Source organism: Phaseolus vulgaris, chromosome 11 (genome assembly GCF_051622355.1).
Source record: "Phaseolus vulgaris cultivar YP4 chromosome 11, ASM5162235v1, whole genome shotgun sequence".
Taxonomy (NCBI): Eukaryota; Viridiplantae; Streptophyta; class Magnoliopsida; order Fabales; family Fabaceae; genus Phaseolus; species Phaseolus vulgaris.
In genome coordinates, this window is record NC_143508.1 from 38,633,040 (window position 1) to 38,650,585 (window position 17,546).

The 17,546-nt window shown below is 33.5% G+C and overlaps 1 pseudogene across 1 annotated transcript; it reads left to right on the top strand.

Moving 5' to 3' along the window:
• Positions 1-10,055: 10,055 nt before the first annotated feature.
• On the top strand, positions 10,056-17,081 carry LOC137807289 ((-)-germacrene D synthase-like; annotated as a pseudogene). The gene is made up of 6 exons (XR_016517733.1): positions 10,056-10,423; positions 14,065-14,440; positions 14,550-14,765; positions 14,852-14,990; positions 16,152-16,397; positions 16,742-17,081. The product of XR_016517733.1 is annotated as a (-)-germacrene D synthase-like (transcript).
• The last annotated feature ends 465 nt before the right edge of the window (positions 17,082-17,546 follow it).

A 17,546-nucleotide genomic window follows, 5' to 3' on the forward strand; every position in this document is an offset into this window, starting at 1 on the left:
ATCAACCGGAGAAAACTCAAGAAACTGCGCAAGAACTTCAGGAACACCGCAAACCTTCGAAGAAAATCGCAGCTTCACCCAAAAACCACCGTTTCCCCGCGAATCAAACAACCAAACGAAAGAACTCGAATCCACCGATCGAGAAGCCAAACGAACGGTTTAAAATACAAACTTCACCGAACGAAACTCAAAGAAACCAAGAACGACGGTTGCACCAGCACACAACCGCGCAGGAAACCTCGAAAACCTCCACGAACTCACGCTGTGGATGGGAGCACGTTTTACACGGCCCCACGGTGGGCGCCTGATGATCCTGCCTGTTGACCGGAGCGCTGGAGAATGCCTCGTCAAAGGATCGACGTGCGCGCCGCTTCTCACCTCTGTTCCTCCTCTGGATCTGTCTCAAGAACCTGCAAAGAAACGATACGGCGCCGCTGCGGCCGATCGCACTCCGACGCTCAAGTCAGTGACGGTATCACCAAATACTAAGAACTGGAACCGTGCAACTCTCTCTCACAAACAGCTCTGTCACTCGCAAGCGTAAAGTGTATGAACTGAACGTGCGTAGCTTAGAAAATATGTTAGGAACTCTTATATACCTGGTGGTTTTCTCTCTCCTGGCAGTTACAGACTTGAACACGTGGCTCGTATCCAACTGTACACGTGCCATCATCTGGAGGCTCCCTGACTTGGCGCTGCTTCTACTCTCATTTTGGCTAAGTTACCTATGCATGGTACTGCCCAGTGCATAGCTAACTCAGGAGTGCGATCTCTACTGAAACTGGTGAGGGAGGGCCTTCATACACCTTCCCTGTGGTCTCGCCGGCCGCCTTCATAATCTGCTTCTCCTTCATCTTCGGCGATGTGATCATTCTGGCGATCCCCGACTGCCTGGTCGCCTGAGTCTACATCTGGCGACTTCATCTTGAACCTGGCGATCGCCTATTCTGGTACACTGGAAATCGGAACACGCCAACCTAACAATCGGCGACCACACGTGCCTCCCGACTTCCTTCCCATCTGCCAACCTGGCGCCTTGTCAACACGCCTACACTGTAGCAGGATGCCACATCATCGCACCCGACCACCAGGGCGGTACAATCTCCATCACCTAAGGTGCTGGAAATCTCATGGCTGAGAGAAGAAAATTTGACAGAAGCAAGAACTCTTCTCAAGTATCAAAAACTGAAAAGTTTTCTGGAGATGACTGGAAATGTTTATCCAGACCTAGTGAAGGTGTTTTATAGCAATCTTGAACAAGATGGTAAGAATCGTGTGTCCTATGTGAAAGGAGTAAAGCTTAAAATCACTAGAGAAATTTGGAGCAGTGTTGGTGGAATCAAATACTCAGGGTTGAAAGTGAGCAAAGGGAACACTATTGAAATACAAGGGTTCAACAAGATGCAATTCTATAGAAGCTGTGTGAGGAACCGTACTGAACCAGTAGCTAGGTTTCATGCAGGTAACTTGACTTTAATCCCAAGACTCTTAGCTCACATCATTACTGGTTTTTGAAAGGTTTTCCAAAGTGATCTTCAAGTGTGCTTGTTCTAGGAGAACTTTGATCTTGGTAAAGGTGCTGATGCAGTTCTACAGCAATTGAACTAATGGTTTTGAGTTCTTGCATCTTCTTTTCAGGTGTTATCTTTCCTTTATTCTTGTTTGTAAAGGTGTAAGTGTTAGTCACTCTTTGATAGGGTTTCCTGGAGTGCAAGGTGTGCTGAAATAGGGTTTTTCAGCTTTGTTGGTATTGTTCTTGTAGTTTTCAAGAACTGTTGTGTTGTAATTGTTTGGAATTGGTTTTTAGTGGAATTCACCTTGGAGTGAGGTGAAACTGGATGTAGCTCTTTATGAGTGAACTAGTATAAACCGTGCTTGCATAAATCTTCTCAACCCTGCACTAGTTTCTGGTTTTTGTTTAATCTATCAAGAACGAAATCTGTTTACTTGAAAATAAACTTGTTAATTCTGGGCTTAATAAAAAGAAGAATAATAAGGAGGAAACACTCGAGCAAGCACTTCAAACCAAGGCTTCGATCAAAGACGAAAATGTACTTTATCATCAAACTTCTCAAAGTAGAGGGCGTGGTCGTGGAAATTGTGGAAACGGTCGCGATGGTAAAGTCATCAGTCGTGAAGGGTGCTATAAGGAGAAGGAACAGTCGAGTCAACCAAATTGGCATGGAAGAGGATGTGGCCGAGGAAGAGGTGGTCGATCAAATTACTCCAACAGCAAATGCTACAAATGTCACCAATATGGTCAGTATGTGAAGGATTGTAACTCCGAAAAATGTTATAATTGTGGTAAAGTGGGGCATTTTGCAAAAGATTTTCGATCCGATATAAAGATAAAAGAGACAACCAACCTAGCCTTGGAAGATGAAAAGAATGAAGGTGTTCTCTTGATGGCTCAAAATAAAGTCAACATTAACAATGACACTTTGTGGTACCTCGACTCGGGAGCAAGCAACCTTATGTGCGGTCATGAGTACCTATTCAAAGAGATGCAAAAGATTGAAGATGGTTATGTGTCATTTGGAGATGCATCAAAGGTGGAGGTCAAAGACCAAGGTACGGTTTGCTACTTACAAAAACATGGCTTAATTGGGTCACTCCAAAATTTTTATTATGTAGCAGACCTCGAGACCAACATTTTGAGTATGGGGCATCTCATGGAGAAAGGTTACTCTATATTTTTAAAAGATCGACTACTACACTTGAAGAACAAGCAAGGGCGTTTGGTTGCTCGAATCGAGATGGCAAGAAATCAGATGTACAAGATGAATTTGAGAAGCATACTAGAAAAATGTTTGCAAGTCAACATAAAAGATAAGGCATCGTTGTAGCATCTCCGTTTTGGTCACCTACATCATGGTGGCCTAAAAGAGTTAGCGAAGAAGAATATGGTGCATGGGCTACCCAACATGAACTACGAGGGGAAATTTTGTGAAGAATGTGTTTTCAACAAGCATGTGAGAACCTCGTTTCCAAAGGCTGAATATTTGGCTAAGCAACCTCTCGAATTGATTCATATTGATATATGTGGACCAATTACTCCAGAATTCTTCAGCGGTAAAAGGTATTTCATTACCTTTATTGATGATTTCTCACGAAAAACTTGGGTTTATTTTTTGAAAGAAAAATTTGAGGCATTCGAGATGTTAAAAAATTTCAAAGTGATGGTCGAGAAGGCAACCGATAAACAAATCAAAGTTGTACGATCTGATAGAGGTGGCGAGTATACTTCGACGACTTTCATGGAGTGCAAGGCATAAGGCAATTTCTAACCGCATCGTACACTCCTAAAAAAAATGGTGTGGCCGAGAGGAAGAACCGGACCATTCTCAACATGGTTCGATCAATGCTTAAGAGCAAAAAGATGCCAAAGCAATTTTGGGTGGAAGCTGTGCAATGCGCCATCTATATGCAAAACTGATGTGTACATGTGAAGTTAGATGATCAAACACCACAAGAGACATGGAGCAGACAAACTGATGTCTACATTGGCAATTTGGCTTATGCACATGTACTAGATAAACGAGAACGAAGCTCGAAGACAAAAGCAAAAGGTATATTTTTATTAGGTATGATGAGAAGACAAAAGGATACAAGATCCTTGACCCAATAAGCAAGAAGGTGATGGTGAGTCGTGATGTGCGAATAAGAAAACGAGTTGGATTGGAACAATTCTGCAGAGGTTATGACTGAAGTTGGAGAATCATCAGTCGTTGCACCGACAAGTATAAATTCTGAAACTACCGATGATGAAGATGAACCACGACAACCTAAAATGTGAAGTTTGCAAGATTTGTATGATTCGAGAAATGAGGTACACCTTGTATGTCTTTTGGCAAATGCAGAAAATATCAGCTTTGAAGAGGCGGTGCGAGACAAGAAATGGCAAACTGCCATGGATGAGGAGATTAAGTGATTGACCGCAACAACACATGGGAGTTAACATAATTTCTAGAGGGAAGTCAACCCATTGGTGTGAAGTGGGTATTTAAGAAAAAGATGAATGCTCAAGGCGAGATAGAGAGGTACAAGGCACAACTTGTTGTGAAGGGATACAAACAAAAGGAGAGAATCGACTACGATGAGGTGTTTGCTCCCATTGTAAGAATGGTGACGATTTGGTTGCTCATTTCCCAAGTGGCTTAATTTAAATGGTCGATATTTCAAATGGACGTCAAGTTGGCTTTCTTGAATGGTGTTCTTGAAGAAGAAGTCTACATCGAACAACCACCCGGGAACATGAAAATCAGAGAAGAGAAGAAAGTGCTAAAATTGAAGAAGGCATTTTACGGGTTGAAGCAAGCACCGCGGGCATGGAATACTCATATCGATACATACTTCAACGAGAACGAGTTCAAGCAATGTCCTTACAAGCATGCTCTTTACTTAAAGAATAGTAAATGTAACATGATATTTGTTGCTCTTTATGTTGATGTTCTCATTTTTATGGGTAACAATAATGAGATGATAGAAGAGTTTAAGGGCACAATGAGACGAGAATTTGAGATGACAGATTTGGGATTGATGAAGTTTTTCATTGGTTTGGAGGTTAGACAAGAAAATACGGGTATTTTTGTAAATCACAGGAGACATATGCAAAAGAGATTTTGAAGAAGTATAAGATGGAAAATTTTAACCCAATATCAATACCAATGGAACCAGGTGCAAAACTCGCCAAGTTCAATGAAGGAGAATGTGTCGATTCAGGTAGATACCTTGGTAGGAAGCCTTCGTTATCTCATATGCACGAGGCCGAATCTTTCATTAAGTGACAGCATCATAAGTCGATTTATGGAGGAACCAATTTACTCACATTGGAAGGCGTTGAAGCGAGTCCTACGGTACATTCAAGGTACTGTATCCCTTGGATTGTTCTACTCAAAAGCAAAAGATTACAAGTTGGTGGGTTACTCTAACAACGATTGGTGTGGAGACATAGATTATCAATAAAGTACATCGGGATATGTATTCTTTATGGCCAACACAACATTTCTTGGCTTTCAAAGAAGCAACCGATCCTGACACTATTGACGTGTGAAACTGAATATGTGGCAACATTTTGGTGTGTATGTCATGCGATATGGCTTAGAAACTTGTTGGGCAAGATGGAGCTAAAGAAACTAGGTGCAACTGTGATTCAAGTTGACAACAAATCAACAATTGAGTTGCCATGAAAGAAGCAAACACATTGACGTTCATTTTCACTTTATCCGTGATCATGTGAAGAAAGGAAGTGTGGAATTAGTGCATGTGGCAAGTCAGGATCAAATTGCGGATATCTTCACAAAATCGCTACTAAAAGTACTTTTTGACAAATACAAGAAGATGATTGGCATGATGGATGGTAGAAACATTTAAGTTTATGGGGGAGTTTCGTTGAATCAACTTTAAAAGTTAGTTTGATGGTTTTAAAATTATAAGTTACTAGAAAATAAAAGAATGAGAGTTTTGATAGATGAAAAGTCAAAAGTTGTGAGTGAGATTTTATTATGTTGTTAGTGGAGTTTTAAGGCCATAATGAAGACTTTTCTAGAAGAGTTTCCTAAAGCCTATAAATAGGATGCTCTTTCAGTTGTAAGATACACCGCAGAAAGAAATACAATAGAGAGAGAAATACGTGAAGAAGAGTGTTTCTTTAGAGAAAATTCAAGTATTAGTGGTTGTATGTTTTTCATCCTATTGATAACAATTTCCTTTTCAAATTAAAATTCATCAACTCAGTCTAGCGTATGGGTGTTTCTTATCATTTTGAACATGAAATTGATGAAGCATTGCATAAAATCTATGAGATTTCAACAAAGCTAATCCTAATGAACTAGGCACAAGCTAAAGTGATAAATACACCCCCTTATTATGCTAAATGAACCTACTCTAGCCTATTCTACTATTTGGACCCCAAAAGTGAGCCCACATTATTTACAACATGTTTTTACTTTTAAGAAGACCAGAAGAAAGAATAGAACAGTTGATGTTCTGGTGTATGCCCCATTCTTTTTCTAGTAAGGTCTGTCAGATCTTTGGTGGGGCCTTGACTTGATTGCTGAGATGACTGCTGACTGTGTGAATTGTCTCTTGAATCCTTTGTCATCTATTTGTCTTCTTGGATTATATCACTATGCCTTTTTTCATAATATCACCAGTCCAAATAAAACTTAGACACCACTGCTTAACTTGGTTAAGAAGTGAAATAGGCCATTTATAAATATTAAAGTTATAAGCTAGAAATCCAATAATCACCGTATTGACCAACTGAATTCGACACACAAGGAGGAAACGTGTCTCCAATGTAAAAAATGCTATATTACTTTTTTTTTTTACATTAAGAGTCAAAAGTCAATTTGTTTTAATAGTTTTAAAAAAAAGTCAATTTTTTCTTAATTCTTTTAAAAAAGTAAGCAATTTGATCTCTTATATTAAATTGACATGAACGATGTTAAGTGGTATAATGATGTGAAACAAAATAACATTATTATGCACACATAAACTGTGCAATTAGATACACATCATAAATATGCAATTTTTTTATGTGAAAAATATGTTTTTTTTTATTAACTTTTAAGGAGAACAAAATTAGAAAAATAAGATTAAGAGTTGTAAGACAAAAAAAGGATTGCATCTACATTTTACAGTATTTTATGAAGGGTTAGAATTTTCAAAGTTTGCTTCCTAATCCTTAACTCCCTTATCTTCAACCCAAATATTTTCTTTTAATAGCCATCAATCTAGTTAAAAACTTCAAGTTAGTTTGATTTATAAAGACATTGTTGTTTTGTGTATCATCTTTTTAATTAACAAACTAGGTCTACCAAGAAGTGGTCTTTGAATTATGAGAGAGAGGGTTGAGAGTGGGAATATGAAAGAAAGGGGTCTAAAAAGTATTTGTATTAATTAGCAATAATTTTAAATTTTTAAAATAATTAAATTCTCATTAAAAATTTAGTACCGATAGGGTGGCTTTACCTCATAGCTATCTTCTTACATCACGCTTTGTTGTAAGAAGACAACTTTATTAAATGGTCGCCCTACGTAAAAACGTCTTAAATGTAATGTCGAAATAAGTCATTTTTGCACTAGTGACTATCATATAAATACTAAACAACTTACATTATATTTATTTGAATTATACAAGTTCTTAAAAAAGGTATTTAGTTCTTAAAGTTATTACTGGTATGGATTATTATATGAAATAAATACAATTAATATTTTAATATAATTGCTATTTAAAATTTTGTGAATTTTGCAAGGTAAGTGATAAGAATAGGAATTATGTATGATATTTGTATTTGGTTGCTTATTTCTGTTCTGGAGGGTTTAAACTCATTTTATGTTGGTATGTACGTTAAAAAAAAATTGAATTTTAAACCTGTATATAAGGGATGAGGTATTCTTAAAAGTTATTATTTAATTTATTTTACATATTTTTAATAAAAAGAATTCTATGTAAACCAATTTATTAGTTTAAAAATGTGTTGTTTTCTTATAGTCAATGATGAAGAAGTTTTTTATTTGAATTCTCATATTCTCTAGGATAGACAATGAGTTATGACTTGTAAGTAAACTTTGTTAGAATGTATGACTTTAAACTAAAGGGAGGGGGGGGGGGGGGGGGGGGGGTGGTTTAAAGATGTTTTTCGAAAGCTTTTAAGCCTTGAATGAAATTGCTTCGAAAATATCTTGATAAAGAAATCAGTTTTTCTAAACACAAAGCAAAAAACACATCACCAGAAAAACAATCGGTTGTTTATACCAGTTTGCAAATATTAAAACTGAATTTAAAGAGATTAAGGATAGAGAGAATGCACACAGATGTTTATACTGGTTCACTCTAAACCCAGAGCTACATCCAGTCTTCTCAGAAACCACTGAGGAATTCCACTAAGCAATCAAACCTAAATCACTTACAACACAACCAAGAAAGTGACATTGATCCCCTCAAAACACACACTTCTCTTAGTCAACACACCAACACTAAGAATGCTGATCTTGATCCCCTCAAGAACACACAACACTTCTCAGCAAACACACAAAGGTTTCTTTCAATAGATACAAGGATTACACTTGTTACAGAAGCATATCTGAAATCAATACAACAGAAAATCCTAGCTCACACTCTTTGATCAATCTCAATCTCTAAGCAATCTCAACTTTTCAAAAACTCAAAAACAGTGAAAAACTCAAATCTGTTTTTCTGTATATATCAAAGTTTGTTGTTTGTTATCAAATCTTAACAAACCATTAATTGTCTTTAAAGATTGGCCAAAACATTAAAAACTGGAGCGTAAACAGTTAGAAAATCATTTAATGCTCAGTCAAAGCACAAAACAGTTTTTCTGTTATGGTACCAAAACAAACAATCGGTTGTTTCCACGAATCAATCGGTTGTTTTGGTTTTGACCGCTTAACCATTTGAAAAATAGTTTTCAACCTTTTCTAAAAACACTTAAGTATAAAACAATCGGTTGTTTCGACAAAACAATCAATTGTTTTGGTTTTGACAGCTCAACCATTTGAAAAACAGTTTTCAACCTTTTCTAAAAACACCTAAGTATAAAACAATCGGTTGTTTTTCACTTAGATTGAAAAAACACTTTTCTTTTAAAAAAGATTGAGAATGCCTATGCTTTGGATTCAATCAAGAGTGGATTACAATACTCAATCTACCCCAGATCCTATTTAAGACAACTCAGCAACGGCAAGCACAACCTTCAACATCCTTCAAAGGGTTTTGGATTCTTCAAAACTTGAACACCACTTGGTTCAACAAACTTCACAACCACGAGTATTAGAGAAAAATTTAAGTATTTTATAATAATCACTATTAAAAAGTTGTTAAATAAAAATCAATTTTAAAAATAAAAAATAAAAAATATTATATTAATTAAATTAGATATTATTTTATAAATTAAAAAAGTTATTAATATTTCAAATAGTTTATAAATTTATAAACTAATTTTTAAATTGATAGTTAATTAATTAATATCTAATTAGTTACAAAGATTTTAATTACCAATTTTAATATTTAATAAAATAAAAATTTCTAATAGTAATAATAAGTGATTCAACAAAATCAAATGATATCATGAACTTATATCTTATATGTGCATGATGAGAATAAAAAACAGAATTTGTTTCACTGGGTCTTTTTCTCTCACTTTTATTTTACAATTTCTTTTAATGATAAATTATTATATTTATCTAATTAAATTAAAAATAAATAAAATTTTAAAATAATATAATAATATTATTGGTTGTCAAATGAAAATGTAAAAATATTAGAGTCTCTGCCAAGGGACCCAAAATTAGGAGCCATCACTTCATTTATTTGTGGGCTAGTGAATGATATTGTTATAAGGGACATTAGACAAATAAAGCAGTCAAGTCATTGATGTATATATTTGTCTGCATTTCGCATGTACTTTTTCAACATACACTATAAATCCATGCGAAAAAAACGTGTTTCCTACGAAAATAGTGCAGACCATTAAATTTATAGATATTTAAAGATAAAATTCTTAATTTCTAATTTCTTTCTTTAATTATCAACAGTTTCGTATCAACCTTATTTTCAAATTGCTGATAAGAAAAAAACATTATTTTCAAATATGAATAGATTATAAATTATATCACGTTAATTTTTATTAAGTTTCATGACTCATGGTTCACGTGGTAGAATTAAAATAGACATAAATATGGAGTTAAAGTTAATGAAAAATGGGAAAAAATATTTACGGTAAAATAGTGGAGATCAATAAAAGGTTTAGATATACTATAAAATTACACTAAATTTATAGATATTCATAAATGAGGCTGCTTTTATGTCACTACCTTCTTCAAATCCCTTTGGTTTCTTATAAATGTAAGAGATACACTTCCTTTCAACCAAAAAAAGTCACTTACATCATATGCATACTACGCAACAAACCATGGCTAGCGGAAGCTTATCACTTCCAACTTCTGCCAATGGTGCAAAACCTCCCATCACTCGACCCACTGCAGATTTTCATCCTTCTGTTTGGGGCGATCGCTTCCTTTTCTACGTTCCTACTTCTGCTGTATGTCATTTTTCATTTTCAATCTCTTTAGCTAAAATCATGTAATTTACATTTAATCTATTTCATGCAGGAAAGTGATAACCACATTCAACAAGCTAAACTATTAAAAGAGGACGTGAGGAAGACTCTTGTCTCACCTATTGATCATAACAATTTCTCTTTTAAATTGAACTTCATTGATTATGTCCAACATTTGGGTGTCTCTTACCATTTTGAGCACGAAATTGACAATCTTCTTTGTCAAATTTATGACATTTCAACAAAGGACAATAATATCATAGCTCATAGTGATAATCTTTACCATACAGCTCTACTCTTTAGGTTGCTCAGACAGCATGGATACCGCATTTCTTCAAGTATGTGTTCATCAACTTTTAACCAATTTCTTTTTCAAAAACAATAACTTCTTTTGTGATGCTACTAAATTTATTCTTCGAGTTTGCTCTTTGAGCTACTTTGCTACTAGTTGCATTGCATCATCACATCATGATGTCTTTGTTTTTGTCCAGGAGTGTAGTCGAGTCAACTATATACAAACAAGTCTAAACAAATTTAAATACTTTGCTCCAATCAAATTTTGAGCTTTTCTTGGCAGATGAATTAGAAATGAGTTAATCAAGTTCAAGTTGGTTTGAAACAGACCATGAGGTAGGATGCGTGTCTACATTTTTTTAAACAAAAGAAAAAGAAGAATAGAAAAACTTGTAAAGTTTAATAATTTTGGCTAAAAATCTAACTATTGAAAAAACGTGGTTTGGGGAGACAAAGTAGTGGAATAAAATAATGAGTTTCTTAACTAAAGTAAAGATGAAGTTAAATATGTAAGAGAAAGATAAAAATAGACTCACTATATAATTTATTATTTACTTTAGACTACACAATACTTGGTCACCTTGTATAAATGTGTTCTAAAAAGTAAAAAAGATTATAATTTTCACTACAAGAAAAAAATGTTTTAATAGAGGTTATTTAGTGGAGGTTAATATAACCTTAGGAATTGATTTAATTAATGGAGGTTTTTTCTAAAACCTCAACAAAATAACATAGGTTTTTTTAACCTTTATTAATTTCCAACGGTTTATTATAAAACCTCCGCAAAATAACGAAGGTTTTTTTAACCTTCGTTAATTTCCAAAGCTTTATTTTAAAACCTCCACAAAATAACGAAGGTTTTTTTTAACCTTTGTTAATTTACAAAGGTTTATTTTAAAACTTCCATAAAATAACAAAGATTTTTTTAACCTTCGTTAGGTTTATTTTAAAACCTTCGTTAAATTCTAAATATTTATTCTAAAATCTCATCAAAATAATAGAGTTTTTTAATTTTTTTTAAGTGTCAAAAGTTTATTGTAAAACATCAATAAAATATTTTATATTTTCTCAATTCTTAATAAATAGATATAATTAAATTTTTTAGTGAGTTTAGCCTAAACTGGTATATATATTTAAATATGCTTTGAACTTAGGTCTTAGAGGTTGATTCATTAATTGAAGTTAGAAGGCACTTCATTAATTGAAATTAATATTCAATTCTTAAAGATTGTTTTTATGAATTTCAATAAGTAAAAATAAGTTGTTTGTGAAGTGACATTAACTTATCACATATATACATCATCATAATTTATTTTTTGGTTACATTTGCAGTATCAAATTTTGAAGAATCAGACACTGGAAACTATTCATTATAATAATATTAATAATAATATTAATAATAATATTTATACTAATATTAAATAATATTTATAATAATTGTACCGCCCTGGTAGTCGGAAGTGATGACGTGGCATCAAGCTACTGTATAGGCGTGTTGATGGGACGCCTGGCTGGCAGAAGGGAAGGAAATCGGGGGGCTCGTGTAGTCGCCAGTTATTAAGTTGGCGTGCTCCGATCTCCAGCACACCAGAACCGGCGGTCACCGGGTTGAAGATGAAGTCGCCAGATGTAAACCCAGGCGACCAAGTGATTAGAGATCGCCGAAACAAGGACATCGCCGAAGATGAAGGCAGATAGACACTTCCCAGCTGGCCAGAGGATGAGGTCGGGGGACAGCTTACTTGAGCATATACGGTGAAACAGGTGGTGCAGATCATGAAGGCGGCCGGCGAGACCACAGGGAAGGTGTGTACGAAGGCACCCGAACTCGCCATCCAGAAGAGATCACGCTCCAAGGCAACTATGCACTGAGTAGTATCATGCATAAGTAACTTAGCCAAAGAAGAGTCAGAAGTAGCGCCCAAGTCAAGAATGCTCCAGATGAAGGCACGTGTACAGCTGGATGCGAGCCACGTGTCCAGATGTGTAACTGCCAGGAGAGAGAAAGTATCCAGGTATATAAGAGTTTCCAACGAACTTCTGAGGTACGCACGTTCAGATTGTCTTCTTTACGCTTGGGAGTCTTGAGTAGACTAAGAGAGAACATTGCACGGTTCCTTCAGAGTTCTTAAGTTTTACTCTTAGTAATTGGTGGTTCAGCGTTTTGGTCAACAGGCAGGATCAATAATATTAATAATAGTAATAGTAATAATATTAATAATATGAATAATATTAATAATATGAATAATATTAATAAATATTAATAATATTAATAATATGAATAATATTAATAAATATTAATAATATTAATAATATGAATAATATTAATAAATATTAATAATATGAATATAATATTAATTATAATAATAATATTAATAATAATGTGAATATAATACTAATATGTATAAATTATGTTAATAATAATAAGTAAAATAAAAATGATAATATGACTAAAGAACTTCTGGTCTAGTGGTTAACCCTTCTTTGGTTACTGGAAGGACTTGGGTTCGAATCCTGGCTAATGCACTTTCTTTGTAATATTAATCTGGTATTTAACGGAGCTTATGAATGCCTTTTCCTGGCTTTTAAAAGCAACCCAGGATAAACCACTTAAAAATAAACCCTCGTTAAAACCATTTTTTCTTGTAGTGTTTATAAATATGATTAATAAATTATTATAAATAACATTTTTCAGGTAATAAATGTTTAAGTCACAATCTTGTGTTGTGTTGTGACTTTTAAGAAAAAAATAAATTAAAAATTATGACTTAAAATAACAAAATGTAATAGTATTTTAAATCATATTTAATTAAAGTTTTTTTTAATATAGAAAACGATTTTTAAAATATAGTTACTTTAATTCACATTTTTTAAATTATAACATTTTTTTTTGTCTTATGCTACACTAAACTTGTCCACCTGTATGTATGTAAGTGTTTTTTAAACATGAAAAGACAACACTTTTTTTTGTAAGTGTGTACATATGAACTATCAAAGACCATGACTTATAAACTATTTATATTTAATCCACAATTTTAAAGTATTGTATTTAATAATGAATAAACTACATTAGAATAAGGGTTGCTTAAACCAATAAAAATATGGTCTCTTCTCAATTATAGAAATAAAAAGACAATATTTTTATAAATATGACTTATAAATATTATGGGTAAGGAAGTATGGTCTCACTCTTGATCATGATCTCTAACTCTTGGTTACAATTCTATTGTCTGTCACTTTTTCATAATGGAATATGAATTACAGGTATATTTTATTATTTTTTTATAATATTATTAATATTAATAAATATATTAATAATAATATCATCATCATCGTTATTTTTATTATTATTATTATTATTACAAAGTTTGTTTGGTATATAGATTTTGAAAAAAAAGAAAAAAACATCAGCTTTCGCATATTTCTTGGTTATCAAAATTTTCTAACGACTAATAAATATAATTTGATCTAAAATAAGCTTTAATTTCTTTTAAATTATACAAACAATTATTATTTTTCAAAACAATTTTCACTTTTAAGATTGGGTTTATAGGGTGACTCAAACCAACTTATGCAAAGAGTTTGATTTTAATTTGTGTAAGTCGGTTGTGTGGTAGCATCCCTTATAATAATTATATAATCAAATATATATCTTGAAATTTACACATGTTTATAAATTAAACAGGTATATTTTGTAAATTCCAAGACCAAACCGGAAAGTTTAAGGAAAGTTTAGATGATGATATTCAAGGAATGTTAAGCTTGTATGAAGCAGCAGGACTAAGATGTCATGGAGAAGATATGCTTGAAGAAGCACATAAGTTCAGTTTCGAGCAGTTAACAAAGTTTATAACCACCCAATTAAGTTGTTCTCATGTGGCATGAGTGCAACATAGCTTAAAACAATCACTTTGCAGAGGTTTGCCTAGGTTGGAGGCAACATATTATATGTCTTACTACGAAGAAGATCCATCTCATGATGAAAAATTGTTAACATTTGCAAAATTAGATTTTAATATGTTGCAGAAGCTACATTTGAAAGAAGTCAGCAGTCTAACCAGGTAATGTCTTCCTCACACATATTTACCTTTCGTTGCATAATTCAATGAATATTAGTTAAAGATTTTTGTTCTTGTCTTTGGAATCTTAATGCAATTTTGTGTGATGCAGATGGTGGACTAAAGATTTAAATGTCTCAACCAATTTACCTTTTACACGAGATAGGATCGTAGAATGTTGTTTTTGGATTTTGGGGGTCTACTTTGAACCACAATATTATAGATGGATAACAACAAAAGCAATAGTTCTAGCCTCCATCATTGATGACCTCTATGATGCATATGGAACCATTGAAGAACTTGAGCTTTTCACCAGTGCAATTGAGAGGTTTGACACATCAAAATGACATATAGTAGTATATATTTAGCCTAATTCTTCCAATATATCAAAGATAACTTTCTCAAGACTTGTAGGTGGGATATTTGTTGCTTGGTTGATCTCCCAAAATACATGCAATTATGTTATAAGGCAATTTTGGATGTTTATGAAGAAATTGAGAAAGCGATGAGAAAGCAAGGAAAAGTATATTTTATGAAGTATGCCAAGAAAGAGGTAATTACAGTTTCATTAATTTTTTCTTATTCTTTATTCAACTGATACTAAGAAGTTAAATCAAAATTTCTTTTTTATTTTTGTATTTGCATAAAAAAATATAAACTAAATATCTTTTTTCCATCTAATTTGAATTGTGCGGAGTATAGAAAGTAGATATTTTTTATGTACAATATTAATGGTGTAAAAAAATAAATTTTCATCTAAAAACATCACCAATCCTATTTAATGACCAAACAAGGAATTTGGATTTACTACTACTATGTGCAGTTGCCAAAATATGCATATGATACTACGATTTTAGATTCGTAATCTATGTACACATTGTCTATAATTTTGAATTATAGACGACGACCACACAATCATAGTCTATTAAACCATTACAGACAATGATTATATACAGAACAGTCACCTATAGCTTATATGAACCTAAAATGTTTTCTTCAATCTTATCCTTATTTTTTTTATCCAAGTTTGATGTCGAGAAATTTTTTAGAGAGAACGACTTTAGGTTGTGCAAACTCAAGATGGTGGACAAAGGTTGTGGTAAAGAAATAGAGGTTGTAGAGGAACTCAAGAGCTTCAGCGGTGATGTACAACAACGACAGGAAAGAGAACACAAGTAGCATTTTCAAACCCGAGAACACACTTGTTCAACACTGAAAATAGAGAAAAATTCATCAAGAAAGCACAAAAAATATGAAAATTAACATAAAAAACAACAAGGAAGGCACATTACAAGGAATGCGAGTACTGACAATAAAGAGAAGTCACAAAGAAGACAACAATGGAAGTAGCGGAGAAGAAAGCGCAAAGACGAAAAAGCCTAAAGTGGAAATAAAAAAACATATAAGCGAAGGTTATGACCTAATAACCATAATCTACATGGGGCGACAATTGCCTAAAAAATCATAGTCTATAGTGGCCATTATAGGTAATGGTTGGCCATGAAATCGTAGTATATATGCTCTGTTTTAAATAGACAACATTTATAACTAGAACTGTAGTCTATATGTTGATCTTATTTTCAAAATTGTCACTGCATTTTTGTAGACGACACTCCCACTTAAACCGCTATCTGTACACATTGTAAAACCATTTTTTTGCACTAGTGAGTATGGAATAATTTCTCAATATTATATATTTGCACTTTAATACTAGATAAAAAGACTAGTCCAGGCTCACATGGCTGAGGGAAGATGGTGCCATACTAACCACATTCCAACAATGGAGGAGTACATGGAAGTAAGAGAAATATCAAGTGGTTACCCTTTCTTGATTACTTTATCTTTCCTGGGCATGAAAGATACAACAGAGGAGGTTCTTATATGGGCAACAAATGAACCAATAATTATTGCAGCTTCTACAACTATATGTAGAATCATGGATGACATTGTCGGAGATGAGGTACGTACTAGACACTAATTAATTTCTATCAATTTAACTAAAAAGAGATTGTGACAAAGTTTTCTATGGGACTATTGATAAATGCACCTAATTTTACAAAATATATCGAGAAGAAATAGTAATAATTGAATTATAATTTGAGTTTAACAATAAACATCTTATTTATCTTATATTAAGAGTTAGCAGTTGCAAAACTTTTAAAAAAGTTAGCAGTTGCAAAACTTTTAAAAGTTTGAAAAAGGTAAACTTAATAATAATTTGGTAAGATCTCAATAAATCCTAAATGTTTTGTTAAATATTGATTTTTTTTATTCATTTTTATTTTCCTATTTTTGTTTATGAAGTTTGAACAACAGATAGAACATGTTGTTTCAAGCATTTACTGCTATATGAAGCAGCATAAAGTGTCAAGGAAATGTGCCATTGAAGAACTACAAAAGTTAGTTGAGAATGCTAGGAAGGACATAAATGATGCATGCTTAGCTCCTACTCAAGTACCAATGACTTTTCTTATGCGTGTAGTCAACTTTGCACGTGTGATCGATATGCATTACAAAGATGAAGATAACTATACAAATGCAGGAGGAATAATGAAAAATCACATTGAATCTTTATTAGTTAAAAAGATGTTCGTGTAACTAGAAGCTTTGGTCTTCTATAAATTATTGTTGATCTACTATTGTCTTTATTAATTACATGTTGATTGAATATCCATTTTAGATTGTACAACAAGTCGGTCAAAGAACAAATATTTGTTTAAAAGGAAAACTTCTTTAAATTAATAACTTTTAGAAATAATAAATATCTTTTTTTGGATAATGAAATTTCATTTTTGTTCAAGATACCATTGTAGTAAATATTACTGTACCGCCCTGGTAGTCGGAAGTGATGACGTGGCCTCAAGCTACAGTATAGGCGTGTTGACAAGACGCCAGATTGGAAGAAGGGAAGGAAGTCGGGGGGCTCGTGTAGTCGCCAGTTATTAAGTTGGTGTGCTCCGATCTCCAGCATACCAGAACCGGCGGTCACCGGGTTAAAGATGAAGTCGCCAGATGTAAACTCAGGCGACCAAGTGATTAGAGATCGCCGAAGCAAGCACATCGCCGAAGATGAAGGTGGTGCAGATTATGAAGGCGGCCGGCGAGACCA